This window comes from Cajanus cajan, chromosome 8 (assembly GCF_000230855.2).
Source record: "Cajanus cajan strain Asha chromosome 8, NIPB_CcT2T_4, whole genome shotgun sequence".
Classification (NCBI taxonomy): Eukaryota; Viridiplantae; Streptophyta; class Magnoliopsida; order Fabales; family Fabaceae; genus Cajanus; species Cajanus cajan.
In genome coordinates this window covers 15,495,250-15,502,731 of record NC_138524.1, presented here as the reverse complement: position 1 = coordinate 15,502,731, position 7,482 = coordinate 15,495,250, and the positions used below count along the sequence as shown (strand labels likewise).

At 33.6% G+C, this 7,482-nt stretch overlaps 1 long non-coding RNA gene across 1 annotated transcript; it reads right to left on the bottom strand.

Annotated features, from left to right (window-relative positions):
• Positions 1–892: 892 nt before the first annotated feature.
• LOC145950657 (uncharacterized) lies at positions 893–2,528 on the bottom strand. The gene is made up of 2 exons (XR_014428470.1): positions 2,125–2,528; positions 893–1,256 (listed from the first exon to the last, which is right to left on the bottom strand). It is a non-coding gene; the product is annotated as an uncharacterized LOC145950657 (long non-coding RNA).
• Between the last annotated feature and the right edge of the window lie 4,954 nt (positions 2,529–7,482).

Here is a 7,482-nt window from a genome sequence, read left to right as displayed (position 1 = left end):
GACAAACCGAGTTGTATTCATCCAAGTGATTTCAAACCTATCTCAAACGAAAGTTAAGTGAATAAGCTACAACTCTTTATGAAGACATAAGATTTCCAAGAGATCATCTCTTTAGCTAAAGATTCAAATATCACCACTAATAAATTCAGTGCTTACTAAATTTCTAATCACCAAGGCAGTCATAACTTGAAGTTCTAGATTTTTGTTTCATCTTATCCTAATTGAAAAGATAATATCTAAAGCCATATTCTTCATAAAGACCTCAAAATATAAATTTTGTCGATATAATACTCATACTATCATAACAAACTATAATGAAAATATTTTCGACACCAAATAGCAATAATGTATCAATATATCTAATGCCACAAAATACCTCAACTTTTTCCAAATTCACTACTTAATTTCTCATTCAAGTCTCTCCTTACTTTTCTCAATCAAAACAACTCACATGCTGCCTAAACCATAAATAATTAACATACCAATAATAACACTTAAGGGAATTAACATCATTTCGATCTCTCACCAAAGAGACAACCACCTTTAGATTCAACCTGCTATAACTATAGATGTCAGAAACTTCACCAATCATAAACTCTTAGTACACTCAATATATCACCTCCCATCCAAGGTTCTAATAATTCGAGTTGGCTAACACTATCATGATTATCATTCCTCTGATTACAAACTAACTTAACAATCTCAAACTCAACAATATCAACACAGGACGAACATCATCATCATAGTACACAACAAACAAGACATAGTCAGAGTACACAACAGAGTCATGATAAGCACATAACACACACGGTTGATAAAATCGACTTGCTCTGATACCACTAAATGTGACACCCTCTACCCCAACATAATTACAATAGATATAAACCATCTATATATAAATTCTTTCTTAGTCTAATATAAAATAATTATCTCAAGTATCATTGGGTAAAAGATGCACATTCATAATTTTCAACTGTAAGTATCAAATTGTCAAGAAATAATAAAATAAAGATTATAGATTAATCCCAGTAAAGGTGGCAGAGCCTCCTAGTTAGGAATTAACTTATAATCTTTTAGTAAAATTATAATATGACAAAAATACACACTTTCAACATAAATAACATAAAAATTACAAAAGAAAAATAATAATAATTTAACAATAAGTCTAGCTAATCCCGATGTCACATCCTATCAGAGCGAAACCCAAACAGAAGCCTAAGCTTCACCACCAACATCCTCAGCCTCATGCTAATTATCTGCATCATAATTTAAATATACACAAAAATGACAAGGGAGTGAGAAACTTCTCACTCAGTTGCAGATATAGAAATAAAAGTTAAATAGCACACACACACGCAATATAATTCACATATATAATCAATCTCACATATATGCTTATGTATAATGATTTTCTTGACTTGAATCACTAATGTATGCATGTGGCGCCATACGGAAGTTGCAGAATTCATCACTGGTGACCCGAAGGCACACCTATACAATTGTCGGTGACCCTAAGGTACACCTATCATTGGTGTTCATACACCTCGTTAGCATATCGTGGGTGACCCAAAGGTACACCTTGTTAGTCGTGGGTATGCGGCCTCAGCGGCACACCTGGAGTAATATGTGCATATGATGCATGTCATACATTCACAGACTCAACCTTTAGCATGTTACACATATCATATTCATATTTCATAATTAAGAATTATTTCAATAATCCAATTTAATAGTCCAACAGTCCAAACAGTCCAACAGTCCAAACAGTCCAACAGTCCAACAATCCAACAGTCCAGAGGTTGCTTAGGTATCATATTTTTCAATAATAATATATTAAGATCTTTTAAGTAAAGTAGGAAGCTTAAAAGGTAATATAAGATAATAAGGAGGCTCAGCCTTCCATTTAAATAATAGATTACAAATTTATAAATACTTAGGAGGCTTAGCCTTCCATTCAAATAACAGATTTTAATATGTAAATAAATAAGATATAAAACAAAACACATCAATAATACATATTCAAAGAAATAAACAACAGGCAAGGGATCGGGAGCCAATCCAACAAACAGACTATTTAACAATTATTTCTACACCCCCAAGCAAGGTTTCCCACTCCCCCCTTACCTGGATAAATAGGAATTTGGGCAGAATCTCCTCTCTTTCTCCTTAAACCGGAACCGGAACTAGAGCAGAACCTTCTCTATTCTCCTCCTCTTTTCACAACCTAGGCAGAACCTTCTCTCTTATTTTCTCTTTCTATCTCTCTAGAATTCCTTCTCTCTAAACTTTTCTTCTCTCTAGTTATGAATTTTCAAAATCCTTAGGTCCCTATTTATAGAAATTTTGAAGTTACTATGCACTATGCACTATTCATTAAAATAATTATATAATTACTATTCATGAATAGTAAAATACTATTCATCCAAATAATTTGAGTTTTGACGTAAGTGCTTACGTTTTTTTCAAAATTACTATTCATATGAATAGTAAAATACTATTCATAAATACGTATTCGTAAATAGTAAAATACGTATATGTAAATAGTAAAATACATAAATAAAATACTTATTCACATAATAAATACATAAAAAAATATTTCTTTTCATTAAATAAAATTTGGGATGTTACAATTTATACATCTTATCTTTATGTTTCTAGATTTTTCTTCTTCTTTCTTATACAAATTATCTTATGTTTCTAGAATACTCTTTTCTTTTCTAGAATTTGCATCATAATTTAACAATTTCAACAGTACTCAAAAAGGCCTCAAACACTGGTAAATAAATAAACAGTTAGGAGATTACCAACTTGTATCCTAATAAGTGTTTTTTGCCAATTATTCGATGCTTATAGAATCAAACATAACTGCCTCCAACCTGCAATGCATAAAACTGTCTTTTTTAAAAGCCTGACAAAGCACCTCAGCCATCAACTAACCAATCTTTCTTATTTATTCTTATATTATTAATAATTAAATTATATTGTTTTAATTGTTGAATAATTGTCATAAGTTATCCAATGGAGGACATGTTAAGCACAATTTAATACTTTTCTCGGTCATAATCTGAAGCAACGCTTTGGCATTGTTAAGAAAAACCAGAACAGAGAAGTTGAAACAGAAAAAACTGGAACAGAGAAGTTGAGTTTCTGGTTTTTTTTTGTTTCAATGAAAGGAAGAAAAGTGGTTACACAATTTCATTATTCATTTCCACACTCTCCGTAGAGTTGCATTACATCAAATATATGACAAGAGAGATTTCTGATATGCATATCATATGCTACAGTAAATCTCCACAAAATAAAGATAAACACTCCTTTTTACCTAAACATTTGTCCAAGCAACAAACAAATCTCTTGAAATATGGATTTCCACTTAATTATACCTAACCACACCAAATGCAACTAAGATACAAACAGACATAAATATTTAATATTTTCTTAAAGTATCTAGAAAAATCTTAACTTCTAACACTCCTCCTTGAGATTTTTCTTACATACTCCAAGCTTAGATCTTAGCATTTCAAACTTGCTCTTTGAGAGAGCTTTGGTCATAATGTCTGCAATTTGATTCTCAGAGCTGCAATGCTTCAAGCTGACTTCCTTTGATTTTTCTGCTTCTCTGATGGCATGATATTTCACTTTGATGTGTTTGGTTCTACCATACTGGACAGGATTTTTTGCAATTGCAATGGCTGATTTATTATCAACCCATATGATAGTAGCCTCATTTTGATGTTGTTTCACATCACACAAAATTTTTCTAAGCCAAATAGCATGATTTGCAGCTGCTGCAGCTGAAATATACTCAGCTTCAGCAGAGGATTGAGCCACTACTTCTTGTTTCTTTGAATTCCATGTGAAGACACCACTCCAAAATGAGAAAACATAGCCAGAGGTGCTCTTGGAATCATCTATGCTACCTGCCCAGTCACTATCAGCATATCCTTGAAGCTCTCCACTCTCATTTTGTAGAAACCACAAACCATAATCAGTTGTACCCTTTAAATACCTCAAAACTCGTTTTGCTGCACCATAATGAGCTTGACTAGGGGAATGCATAAACCTGGACAGCAAACTAGCAGCAAACATTATGTCAGGTCTGGTGGCTGAGAGATACAACAAACTTCCAATTAAGCTTCTATATAAAGAAGCATCAACTTTAGCAATAGCATCATTAAGTGATAGCTTTTCATTTATAACAAGTGGAGTGTCCACTGGTTTACATTTCTCCATATGAAACTTTTTCAATATCTCCAAGACATATTTTCTTTGGGAAATGAAGATTCCTGCATCACATTGGTATATCTCCATTCCAAGAAAATAATTCATTTGTCCCAAATCTGACATTTCAAATTCATTCTCCATATCATGCTTGAATTGTCTAAGGGAATCAAAATCACTCCCTATGACCAGCATATCATCAACATATAATGATATAATGAGCTTCACTTCATTCTGGGACCTTTTTACATACAGAGTAGCTTCATTTTCACTTCTTTCAAAGCCTTTTTGCAAAAGGTAATTATCAATTCTGGTATACCAAGCCCTTGGTGCCTGTTTCAACCCATAAAGAGCTTTATGGAGTTTGTAGACTTTATTTTCACTTCCCTTAACTTGAAAACCTTCAGGTTGATCAACATAGATGTCTTCTTCAAGAAAACCATTTAAAAAGGCTGACTTCACATCAAAATGATAGATCTTCCAACCAAATTTTGCTGCCAATGCCACTAGCATTCTGATTGTATCATGTCTTGCCACAGGAGCAAATGTATCTAAGAAATCAACTCCATATTGTTGATGATAGCCTTTAACAACCAATCTAGCCTTAAGTTTGTTTACAGAACCATCATAATTAAGTTTGGTTCTATAAACCCACTTAAGACCAATTACCTTTTGATTAATTGGCCTGTCCACAAGCTGCCAGGTATTATTTTTCTCGATCATATTCATCTCCTCCTGCATAGCAACTCTCCAACCTTCAAGTTCAGCAGCTTCAGCATATTCTTTTGGTTCCAGTGCAGCAACATTACACCTTTCGTAAATTTCAGCTAGATCTCTTGTGCCTCTAACTGGAAAATCATCATCATCCAAATTTTGTTCTTCACTTTCTGAATTTTGTTCTTGGAGATTGTCAACTTCAAGTTGCCTTTTGTTTGAGGCTTCTGCTTTGGATTTCTCCCAATTCCATCTAGATAGCTCATCAAACTTGACATTTCTGCTGACAAGAATCTTCTTTGTTGCTGGATTATAAATTCTATAACCTTTAGAGTAACTGCTGTACCCCAAGAAAATACCAACTTCAGATTTCTGATCCAATTTATCTCTTTTCACTTCTGGAACAAGAGCATAACACACACAACCAAAAACTTTGAGATGCTCTACTGAAGGCGTTCTTCCATGCCATGCCTCAAATGGTGTGTTACCCTTCAAGGCTTTAGTGGGCAACAAATTCAGTAAGTATACTGAAGTATTAACAGCCTCAGCCCAAAAAGTTTTAGGAAGGCCCTTTTCAAAGAGCAAACACCTTGCCATTTCCATAACTGTTCTGTTCTTCCTTTCACTCACTCCATTTTGTTGAGGAGTGTAAGGAACAGTTAATTGATGCTGAATTCCAACCTGCTCATAGAATTTTTTGAACTCTCCTGCTGTGTATTCAGTTCCATTATCGGATCTTAGTCTTTTAACTTGAAGTCCAGTCTCATTTTCAACCATAAACTTGAACTTCAGAAAATTGGCAAATACATCTGACTTTTTCTTTAAGAAAAACACCCAACTCATTCTTGTATAGTCATCTATAAATAGCAGAAAGTATTTGCTGCCATTTAAAGATGTTGTGCTCATTGGACCACACACATCAGTATGTACAAGTTGTAATTTTTCAGTGGCTCTCCAGCTAGCTTCTTTTGGAAATGGTAGTTTCCTTTGCTTTCCATATTGGCATACATCACACAAATTAGCATTATCTTGGATTGCAGGCAGATTTTTAACTAAGTCATTTGAACTCATACGCTTTAAAGTAGAGTAGCTAAAATGTCCAAGTCTTTTATGCCATAAGAAAGAATCATTTACTGCACTTGGAAAAGCATGCATGGCTGTTTGTTTCCATTCTATTGGAAAACTTTTATCTCTCATTCTAATAGTCATTAATTCACATCCAGAAGGATCAATTATTTTGCACTTCATATCTTCAAAATGCAAAACATAATTCTTTTCAAGCATTTGCCCCACACTTAAAAGGTTTAGATTTATCTCCGGTACAAACAAAACATCATAAATATACTTGGTACCTGAGGGAGTTTTAATAGCAACAACTCCTTTGCCTTTGACATCAACACATTCTCCATTGCCAATGGTGACTTTGGAGAGGTATGACAGATCAAGTTCCTTGAAAATGCTAGCATCATGAGTCATATGATTTGTACATCCACTGTCTATGAGCCAAGCTTCTTTGTTATTGCTTACAGAATAACAAGAAGCAACAAATAATTGCTCCTCAATTAGTTCTTGATGCTCAGCAACTTGAGCTTGCTGTCCTTGGAGCTTTACTTTGTTTTTGCAGACCTTCTCCACATGGCCAAGTTGGTTGCATGCCCTACATTTGACTCCAGGTCTCAACCAGCAAAAATTTTCTGTATGATTTTTCTTTTTACAATGAGGGCAAGGTGGATACTTTTCCTTCCAAGCTCCTCCTTTGTTTCTGTCTTCTTCCTTTTTCCCTTTGCCTTTTTTCCCACCAAATGGCTTTTTACCAAAGCTATTGCTGTAACATCCCAAATTTTATTCAATGAAAAAGGGTTATTTTTTATGTATTTTAAATATTTATGAAATTATTAAAGGGTTTAAAAATGTAATATCCCAAATTTTAATAAATAAAACAAGTTATTTTGATTTTAAATATTTATTGAGATTATTAGAAGGTTTGTCATATTTTTATTTAAGTATTTTACTATTTACGTATTTGTAAATAGTATTTTACTGTGCATGTGCACAGTAACTGGCGGCTACGGAGGGGGCTGCGGATCTGAAGTTTATAAATTTTAATAAATTTTATTATTTTAATGAATAGTGCATAGTGCATAGTAATTTATAATATTATTTTAATGAATAGTGCATAGTGCATAGTATTTTCAAAATTTCTATAAATAGGGGCCTAAGGTTTTGAAAATTCAGAATTCTAGAGAGAAGGAAATTCTGGAGAAATAGAGAGAGAAAGTAAGAGAGAGAGAAGGAGAAAGAAAAGGAGGTTCTGCTCTAGTGCCTTGTTTAAGGAGAAAGAGGAAGAAATTCTGCCCTAATTCCGATTCCTTTTAAGGAAAGAAGAGAGGAGTTTCTGCCCAAATTTCTGTAAACCCAGGTAAGGGGGGGAGTGGGAAACCTTGCTTGGGGGTGTAGAAATAATTGTTAAATAGTCTGTTTGTTGGATTGGCTCCCGATCCCTTGCCTGTTGTTTATTTCTTTGAATATGTATTATTGATGTGTTTT